Genomic DNA, 11,346 nt, shown 5'->3' on the forward strand with positions numbered 1-11,346 from the left:
ATGTCATGGATTGTGAACATGAGTCAATGTTGATTGATTGTATTGATCGCCTTTATCATGCTTGTATTTCATGGCCTTTATTCATTAAATATTTCATTGACTCTTGGATAATTTTGTATAAGAAATATTTTGTAAAGTGGACAAGTCGAGTACTGCATTTAGGAAATTCAACATCAAACAAGTATGCTTTAATCTTATTTTATTTAGTTGTTTTCATTAGATATTTTATCATTTTGTTTGTGGAATTTATGTTAGGGTTGAGTTTGTTCACTAGAGCCTAAAAAAGGTATTGGAAAGCAATATGGGAGATCTTTGTTCGTGTTGGGATACAATTCATGACGTCATCATTCTGCAACATAATGAAATAAAGACATCCTTTGATAAAAGTCTAATTCTTATAAGTGATGCTTTTAAACCAATCATACGTAAAAGATTAATTGGATGTGTATCAAAATATGCTTTGAGACTCATTACTAAGAGTTCGATTGAGTTTAGCATATAGGATTTGATAGTGAAAGTTATGGTTGCATTTTGAGACAAACATATGGTCTACCAAGTTCTTGTGAATTAACATGATATGACCTTGGGGTGATTCCTCTATCTAAAATTCATATCATGTGGACTAGATTGAACTTTTCAAATATTTCATCAAATGAATCACATGCGTTCAAAAGGAATTTGATTTAGTGCTCAATTGTTTCAAAGAAGTTGACATTAAAGGAAAAATGACAACAAATAGAAGTTACTTGAAATTATTTGTCCTGCTATGAATCAATGGTACTTTCAATGCATAAATTTAAATTGAAGGTTGAACAAAAGACAAAAGTTCATCGATCTCAAAGGTTTAGAAATTGTCAACTCTTATATTTTGAGCATGTAGATGCCTTGCACTCATGAGAGTTCTTCACCAGAAAAAGAAATGTAATCTAAGGCTAAATCATTTACAACAAAGGAGAATACCCATGTTAGATCAATTCTATCCGATTTGTCACTCATATATTGTCGATGTTGTTGATGTCGTTGTTGATGGTCATTGTGGGTATATATGCATCTTTCCTTTGTTAGGGATAAGTGAGAAGTCATGGTCCCTTATACAACATGATTTGTTTAAAAACTTAGTTAGTGACACGATGAATACACAAGATTAGTTGGAAGCTATGATCGACTAGAACAACTAAGGAAGTCTTTTCTAGTTGAATCATAATCTGGGGTATGTGTGATGAGTCAATATTTTCTTCACTTCACTTAGTTTATTGTACTAAAATTAATCAGGGAATTGTGCTTAATTGTCCAGTATTTTCCCATTTTTCTTAATTGTGCTTAATTCGATCAGAAATTCTTATTTTAATTAATTTGAATTATTTGAGCTTATTATTTTCATTATTGATTGCAGAGAAAATTATTGGATAATATTTTGGGACTCAAAGATAAATTTCTCATCAATTATATTTTAGACCAAAATGAGAAATAAAAGTGCAAATTTATTTTCATTTTGGACACGGAAAGAAGCAAGAAAATGTTGAATTTCCAATTGAAAAAAAATTATGATGCACGCATGGAACCAACACGGAACCAACAACAAACACACGGCCATTGCTTGGAATCTTTTAAGAAGTAAATGAATTGGAATGAAAGAAGGGGACCACACGTTGCAAGTGCTCACGGTTTTCTCAAAATAATTTGGAAGACAATAGCATGGCCCCATCACGTTGGCAAACACCAAAGCATTGATGAAATAAGTGGCCACGTTGAAGAATAGCTCACGGTTACATGGCTTGGGCCCATGGAAAATTCTTTTTGGCTTAGAAAAAATGTAGTGCACGGTGATGTTTATTTTGCTTTGAAATTGAAAGCAATTTACATTCAATATGCTGTCACGGCCTCCAAGGAAAGAAGAGTGGAAGGCTGAATTATTTTGTTGAAGAAAAGGTGCACATGGGAGTGAGCTGGACGGTGCTTCTTTTATTCCAATTTGGAGCTGAAAACGGTGCTGTCACGGGACACTTCTGCACGATGCTTCATAGAGGCCAACACGCGGTGCAGCAGCAGACGGCCACGGTCCTGCACCTTGGTCCAACACCAACACTTAATGTTGGCAGCAGCTCACGTCCAAGGATGGTCCAGCATGCAGCCACCACCGGAGAGGAAGCTCACGGCTGTTTTGAAAGAAAGGTGTTTACACACTTTTGAAAGTGAACTCCAGCTAGCACCGTGAGTGGAATAGCACCAGAATAGGTGCTATGAAGAAGCAGCAGCAGCAGCACGTTGAAGAGGAAGCTGCACATAACGTCCGGCTTGAAGACACCAAAGCAGAGGAGAAGGTCACGGCTGCTGATTTAATTTTGGAAGTTGAAAGAAGATGAAAACGGAGGGAGCAGTCCAGCACCTTGGAGAAGCAGCAGCCACCACGTTGAGGGATTGGAGCTCACGGTTTCATTGAGAAGCACAGCAGCAGCTCACGCCTAGCAGTTGGAGAAGAAGACGTCCAGCAAGCTTGAAGCAGGTAGCGGTCCAGCAAGAAGATCTCTCTTGGTTCGCAATCCAGCAGCCACAACCAAAGAAGAAGCAACGCAAACAGCAGCCGCCACTTGCCAAATGTTTTGGAGAATGATGGACGTGTGAAGGGAGGTGTCACGGCTGGGAGAAGGTGCTGGAACGGAAGGAAGGAGTGAGCGGTGCTGGCTGGACGTTAGAAGGGAGAAGAGTTGATTCTTGTTACGGAGGGGAAGACGGCCTTCTGGAAGCATGAAGAGAGACACGGCCATGGCAGCAGAGAGCGTCCAGTCCAATGGCGTCCAGCACGTCCAGCTGAGATGGAAGAAGAAGACAAGAAATGGAGGGCCCCACCTTAATTTGTTTTGGCACGGCTAGGAGCATTTGACGAAGGAATTCAGGAAGGCAGGGGCTGCTAATGGGAAACTAAGAAACGGGAAACCGGGCTGGAATACTGGCTGAGATGAAGGAGGAGAAACGGGAGTTGGTTCTGAATCTTGGAAATAAAATGGAGAAGCAGCAGCCGAATGAGACGGCCTGGGAGGAGGCTCTCGCTTCTTTCTCTTCCAGGAGCTCTCTCTGTGTTTTATTTTCCAGCAGTTGAAAAATGTAGATTTCCGTTCTTGAAAAAAGCTTGTAGTGTGTTAAAGTATTTGGATCAGTTTACTCAGTTTTATTTTTATCTTCAATGTTCAAGAATTTTAATTTAAGTGTTCAAATTTCATTTTCAGTTAAGTGTTTTTAGTTTTACTATATATTGAATTTTACCGTTCAATGTTTTCTGCACCGTTAAATTCTGTCATTGCATTTTACCGTTTGTTTTATTTTCAGACGTTTTCTATTTTTACCGTCTTTTACCGTTCAGTTTTTACAGTCTTTAAAATTTATTTCAAACGTTATTTTTATTTCTGTCTTATTTAATTTCCTATCCGCTTTAATTTTTTGCACAAACAAAAAAATCACAAACCCCCCCTACTTCGTGTTAAATCTGAGACTGAACCATAAATTGGTCCTTGAGAGACGACCTAGGAGTCACTTCCTAGTTATACTGCATTAATTTCGTGCAATCAAATTTGACGGGTCGCGACAACCTGTTTCAATGTGTTGCCATACTTTACACTTTACTTACTATGTCTTACCTTTTTCTTTCATAATAACTTTTTTCATTAATTACAAGTTAATATGGACAAGTGAATGATTGTAGTAGACATTGGCTATGTGATTACTAATCGATATAATCGTCAAAATATTATAATCTTCCTATTATGTACTACACCACCTTCTGATGTAAGACAACATTGACTAATATGTATAGGACATAAGTTCATGAATCCCATTTTGAGTAGATAAAGTGATTATTATTTTCTACCATTATAAAATAAGTTAAATCTACTAGTTTTATCTTTATAGGTTCACCTACAATGCTTGATCATCTTTTTATGTCAGTAGGATGCAAATATTTATAGAGTTGATGAACATTAATAGTAGTTATGTAGACTTGCATCAGGACTGATATTTGTGTCATGTAAATAAATTATACAAATGAAAATACAAAGTTGTTTAATTATATAAAAATGAAGTTGTTTAATTACAAATATCACTTCCAAGTTCAAAAAAACCAAATACATTATGGCCTCCTCTATTGTTGGGTGCATGTTCTTTAGACATTGCATCTATTTGTAATGCCTCATCGGTCCAGTCCCAATCTATAGTCCCTTTATTGATATTGCGACAATCAATCATCGTTTATAACATTCTTTTATAGAGCCTTGCAATGACGGTAATAACAAATTAATTAAAATTCTTTGATAGCATAAAGACATAACATTGTATGGTTACATACCAAAAACCAGATTATGATTTCAATCTCTTATGAACTAGAATGTCATTTTGGAGATGTCAACAAATTCGAGGTATGAGACTCGACCGATCATCCTCGACAACATGAATAACATAGGGATATGATAGAGAGGACACCACTATGACATTCATCAACACGTGCTTGAGAAAGTGCAACCAACGATTATAAGAGTTCCTATGTCAGCCTTTAGAACAATATTTAGTAACCACGAGTTCAATTGCTCATATCCAAATTGCCTTAATATGTGTTCAGGCAGATGTTAGTGTACAATTAGATCCACTCTGATCCAACTAGAGAACATGCTGATTGATAGATGTAAATGATTAATTTGATGTGCTTCATATGAGGCCTAGATCATCCCATCATATATCAAGGCATCCGATTGTACCATGGCGTCATGTAGACTGAAAATATTCGTCCTCATCACCCAATGTGCGGCCTAAGGTGTATCTTCATCATAACTAGGCAACATATGCTTCTTCCCATCGTAGGAAAGTGGTCATATATCTAACTCTAAAAAAAAGTAAAAATGTTTTTCAATAATGAAACAATAAAGGAATCAAAGATTAATATATATCTATATACACACACACACACACCTCTAAAATGCTTTGTCTCTACAAAGTTGGCACCAAACTGCTTGTATAGTACAAATGAGCCAATTTAGCAACTCCCTAGACATATCTACCACATGATAGTAGGTCTTTGAAGAACATCAAGTATGATATACGGATGAAAGTGGAGTTCTTATCTATAAAAATAGTGCATCCACAAGATAAAACAAGTAGGCCAGTGCGTCACATTGCCATTGCTAGTTGTCATAATAGTCCTTATATAGGTCTCTCAATCAGCCCAGTCTTACTTGGGGACCATGATATTACCTCAACTCATATGTATCCCTTGTGTAGTCCATGCCCAATAGGTCCATGAGAGTTTCCAAAGCCACTTCAAAGTCTAAGACTTCATTCAGACAAAATGGTCTTACTATAGACAAATGTAGCAATGTGGACATGTCATCTAATGTGACAGTCATCTCACTAACAAGGACATGAAAAATGTTTGTCTCTCTATTCCATCTCTCAATGAACTCCAATCTCAACCTCTTATTGGTATAATCATAATAAATATTGCATAGAGGCATCAAACTAAAAATCATGACAAAAATTTGAACAACCAAATGACATGCTTCATATTTATTTACTTTTTTTTTTCTGTGGAAGACCAACTTTTATCTCTCCTCGGTCATAGATAAAACAATTGTGTATAAAATTGAAACAACTAAACAATCATCAAAAGGAAAAAAATTCAACTACTTTATTAACTTGACCCTACCACAAACCGAAAATGCAACATGATCAACATAACTTGTCAACAATGATGTATCATGTGGACCTCCAAGAAATCTACCTACTTCACGTTCTTCTTAAACAATATTTATGTGTTACTCAACAACATTATATTGATCTTCATTAACATCCTCTTACTGCTTATCAAGATAAGAATGAGAAATGGAGTCGCTTCTCCAAGACTACCCCTTCGACGAGCAAATGATGTAGATCTCCTTTTGTTTTCACCTTGTATAGAACTCTCACCAGAGTATGTAGAGACACCTCGAGTTATTGCCATTTTGATAACAAACAAATTAAGAAAAAAAATTAAAACCAATACGCATAACAAATAACTAAATTTAAAGAGAATAAATAAAAAAACAACCCATATAAATCCTAAAACCATAACAAATAAACAAACCCTAAACGCTAAAGTATAAACTCTAACGAAGAATAGACAAAATCCATAAAATTAAAATAAATTAATAAAACCATAAGCCATTAAAAATAAATTAAAACAAATTATATATATATATATATATATATATATATATATATATATATATATATATTTAAATCCTTAACCCATCCTAAACTCTAAACAACAACCTATAAAATAAATAAAATTAAAAATTTAACAAAACCATAAGCAATTAAAAATAAATAAAAAAATTAAAGAAAAATTAAAATAATGATTTTATATATATATCGGACTTTGAAATTTAGTCTAATTATTATCGAATTTAGAGATAATATCAGATTTTAAATAAGGAGTTCATTGGTTCTCAATGAAACATTTACAAATTTAGATAATAGTTTAGGAAACGAAGGTACCTTATATAGTTTGGTGGCACGAAATGCTTGAAGGTTGATTGTGGGAGTGTATGAAGATGTGCTATGCAGTGATGTAAGTGAAAGAAGTGATGAAGAGGAAGAGGAAGTAGGTGATGCGACACTAGAATTTAGGAGAAAAGATGAGTAAATAAAAGTGAATGGGTGAAGGTAAATATAGAAGAGAAAAATAAATTGCCTCTGTAAAAAAGACAGTTTAAATATTTAAAAAAGTTTGAAAGTATATGAAAAAAGACTTCGAAGTACACGAAGAAAGTCCCAGAAAATACATGTGTAGAAACCTTTCTATCTTCAAATCCAACTGGCTTTTCATCTCAGAATACCTCTTTCCTCTGTTTTTTTTTCACGTCCTTTGAGCATGGTACCCAAACAATCCTTCTAATTCTCAACAACAATTCCATTTTTGCATGCTTCAGACCTATCATTCATATTTCCTCTGCCAAAAATTAAATAAATAATTAATTTGGCCAAAAATAGAAACCATAAAAAGATAACGTTTCAAAGAAAACTCATGTTAAAAGGCAAAGAATAGAAAACTCCAATAATTTAAGTGACTTGTAATTAAATTCTTTTAGTTTTTTTTATACTTTGCAACAACAAAATTTTTTCATAAGAATTATCTTATATCAATAAAAAAGAAAATAAAAAAAGTATTTTTACAAGCAAAATTAAGACTAGAAATCATCAAATTCATATCGGAGATCTTTATTTGAATTACAACTTACCATTTACTATAAAAATGTATTTATAGAAAAAAAACAAACATACAGGATTTATCACACACATCACATTTCACACATCACATTTCATACAATAGTTAAACAAATATCCTAAACACACCATGAACCTAAACCCAACCATTCGGATATATGTATTGATGTTAAACTATGATAAGTTTTTGCACTTGTAGTAGTGGAACAACTGCCCCCCTCCCCCAAGCTACCACACAAGGCTAATGTGTTTACCACATATGGACAAAGAATACCAGACCATAAACTAGGACCTTCTGCTACTCCTCATCACATAATCCCCTTCTCTATCTGAGATGGAGTGATTAATATTAGAGTGTTAGGATAAATTCCAAAACTGAGTCCCTACATCAATACATCACTTTACTTGAAACCACTACCAACCATTTCACCCTACAATTCTTGTCCAATCACTCCTCAATTGCATACTCAACATCAAGTATAAAACATCATACAATTCCATAATTACTTTTAAACAAACTTAAGTCCATACTATAGTTCATAATTACAAGAAATTAAAAGAAATAAAACTTCCAATCCACTTCTAAACAAGTTGCTCATTGTATGCATCACCCATTAAGACCAATTCCCCCTTGCTCAACGAGCCATCACTCGCTCTACGAATAGCAAAACAGAGGGTTCTCGTTGCTCAATGAGAACTCTCACTCAACCATTGCTATACTCATATTTTTCACCCAAACCAACTCGCCCAATCATATGGCTCGCTCTATGAATGCAGAAATAGAGAGAGTTGCTCGCTCAGCGAGCCTAGACTCGCTTAGCGAGTTTGCAGAATTATGCAGAACCTGCACTCCCTAAACCTCACATATCCTAACTTATACACTTCTACAAACATCTACAACTTCCATATGATATTTTAAACCTCAATTGACCTATCCAAATGTGCATTATCCAACTTAAACCTTATTAAACTCATTTTACCATGAATTTCCAAACTCACTCTAACTAAAACACCACTCTATAGTCCATAAATCAATCCCACTCATCTATCATCATAATTTGTTAGTTCAGACTCTAGAAAAGTCACAATTGACCCAAAACCAGATCCTAAACCCTCACTTTCATCACAAACCCTGTACTTTAAAATCTCACTAGTCAAAACCCCTAAAATGAGCCAAAAACCATACAAAATCACACCCTATTAACCACCAACCAATTCGACGTCAGATTTCTACTAATTTAAAGCTAGAACAAGCTTTAAATGACCCTAGAGCAAAACCAAAAACTCAATTCTTCCTATTCGACCCTTACTTCAAAATCTCACCTATCAAAACCTCCTCTTAAGGTTCAAAATCAACCTACAATTTAGCCTACTCTTTACTTCTCAATACAACATCAAATTTTTATCATTGCTCTTCAAAACCGATAGACGCACAAGATTAATCAAGTACAAATCAACATCATCCATGGCATCATACATCAAATAACTAAGTACTATCATTAAAGAACCAATGACACTAAAACAATCATTGTAATTAAAACCAAATTAACATAACATCGTATCAACCACCACTCATACCTGTAAATTAAATTTATAAAAATCACTAGCTTCCCTCACCTGATTCGAAAAACTGTCACAACTCTATACAACGTACTACCCCTACCTTAGCTCAAGAAACTCTAAAAACACCTACAAATCATATAATCATGATTAGAGCAAGTCCTTAGGACGTTTGATCGATAAGGAGCTAGAAATAGAGATAAGATGACACATGCGTTCAAACTATTTGATGTGCGTTAAACATAAAAATTAAAGAAAAAAGGAGTAGAAACTAACTTACTCAATAGGAAAACTGATTAGTAGATAATAGAGAACTCACTGTTGTGATCTCCTAGACACTTTATGATCATCAAATAAATGTCTCAGAAAGCTTATAGAGAAGGGAAAATAAATTCAAAGAATGAGTTAGAGAGACAACAAGTATTTCAGATAATGAGACGCGTTTATGAAATCTTATTTATATTATTGAATTATTTTAACATTAAAATGTCCGGTCTCATTATTTTAAGATACCTATAAATTTTAATACTCTATTTTCTAGGTTCTTACAAAAGTAAAGTAAAGAGACTAAAAATATCTCTTATACTAACGAATTTTTATTATATTATTGTATCCATAGACACTAGTTATTATGTTTAAATATTCTTATTTATAATTACATTGATAATCTTTCAATAAGCTTCTTTTTGTCCAATAAAAAAACGATTTAACCATGATATTTTTGTAATTGTTATTATATGGAAATGTGAACCATTTATGACAAGAAAATTATTAAATCAAATTTAGAAATCCAAATAATTAGTCAATATATTAATTATGTAAATATTAATTAAAAATTTTTGGTGTGTAAAATAGTCTTTTTTATAAATAAAAAAATTATAATTAGTTAGTTAATTATACTTTAAATTGGTCATTGTCATTAGTTTTAAAAGTTTTAGATATTTAATATTATTGATTTTAAATTAGTCTCAAATTTTAAATTAAAAACTAATTTAGTGACAAAAAAATGTAATAATATTAGAAACCAATTTACACTCTAATTATTATGAACAATAATAATTTTTTTAGTTTATAAAATGTATTTAATATAATGACTAATTATTATTCATTTCTTAAATTAATTATTATTTATGAAATAGTATTTATATTTTTTTCTTTACGCTCGTAAAATTTTGTTTTCTATGTCATATATTTTCTATTAAATGGTGATATGCTGAATTAGAAAAATCACTAAGCCATCACGAAATACAGAATAATAAGAAAAATAAAGGATAAGGAAAAAGAATATGGATGAATACACTGGAGAGAAAAAACATATTTTGATCTAAAATCTTTAGTTACTTTTTTTTTTTGAGATTCCATTTACAAGAATTATTTCTATATTGAAAAAAGTGTACGAATATTGAAATTTACCATAAGAATGGTCAATATTGATCTTAATATCACAGGAAAGTAATTCCTATTATAAGGCATATAAAAATTATTTATTTAAAATAATAATAATAATCATAATAATAATAAGAAAAAAAATCAAAATTTAAACACAAGTTTAAAATAATGTTACCTGCTTTAGTTTGTACCAGATCTTGAAAACTTTCACTATTGTCATGTCATATATAAAAAGCGTCTCCCAAATTATTTAAGAAGTTGAAATATGCATCACGCCAAGAATGTCTTACTAAGATTGAGTCAAACACTCCCCAAAAGCTTATATTATGTCATTAATATAATATAAGCTTTTAAGGAAGATTCATTAATCACATGCGAGAGAGGAAGGTAGTAGAAAGGAAAAAAACACATAATGTATTACTAAGATTGACTCAAAAATCAATAACTATGTCATTTCCAACGTTTTGAAGATTCATCAAATTATTGTATGACTAACAACTTCACAATCACAATAGGCTTCCTCAACAACCATTACAAAATAAAAATGGAGAAGAAATAAACATTTAAAGAAAATAAATGTTTAGAAATCTTCCTCAGTTATCGATATCCAGAGTACCTCTTTCCTCTCTTTTTTTTGTCCTTTGAGCATGATACCCTCACAATCGTTCTAATCTTCAAATTCCATTTCCTCTGCCAAAAATTAAGCAAATTATATTAATTTTGCCAGAAATAGAAAGAATAAAAAGATAACGTAAAAAAACAAATTCAAAGCAAACTTATATTAAAAGGCAAAGAAATAAAAAAACTCCAATGATTTAAGTTACTACTAATTAAATTCTTTCAATTTATTTTATACTCATTAATCAAATTTAGAAATCAAAATAATTAATTATGTGGATATCAATTAGAAATTATTAGTATGTAAAATAGTCTTTTTTATAAATAAAAAATTATAATTAATTTGTTAATTAGACTTTAAATTGATCATTGTCATTAGCTATCAAAGTTTTACATATCTGATATTATTAATTTTAAATTAGTCTCTAATTTTAAATTAAAAACTAATTTAAAGAAAAAAACTTAATAATAATAATAATAATAAAACAAAAAAAATCAAATTTTAACACAAGGTTAAAATAATGTTACCTGCAG

Source organism: Vigna umbellata, chromosome 4, assembly GCF_029865625.1.
Source record: "Vigna umbellata cultivar VRB3 chromosome 4, Vumbellata_1.0, whole genome shotgun sequence".
Classification (NCBI taxonomy): domain Eukaryota; kingdom Viridiplantae; phylum Streptophyta; class Magnoliopsida; order Fabales; family Fabaceae; genus Vigna; species Vigna umbellata.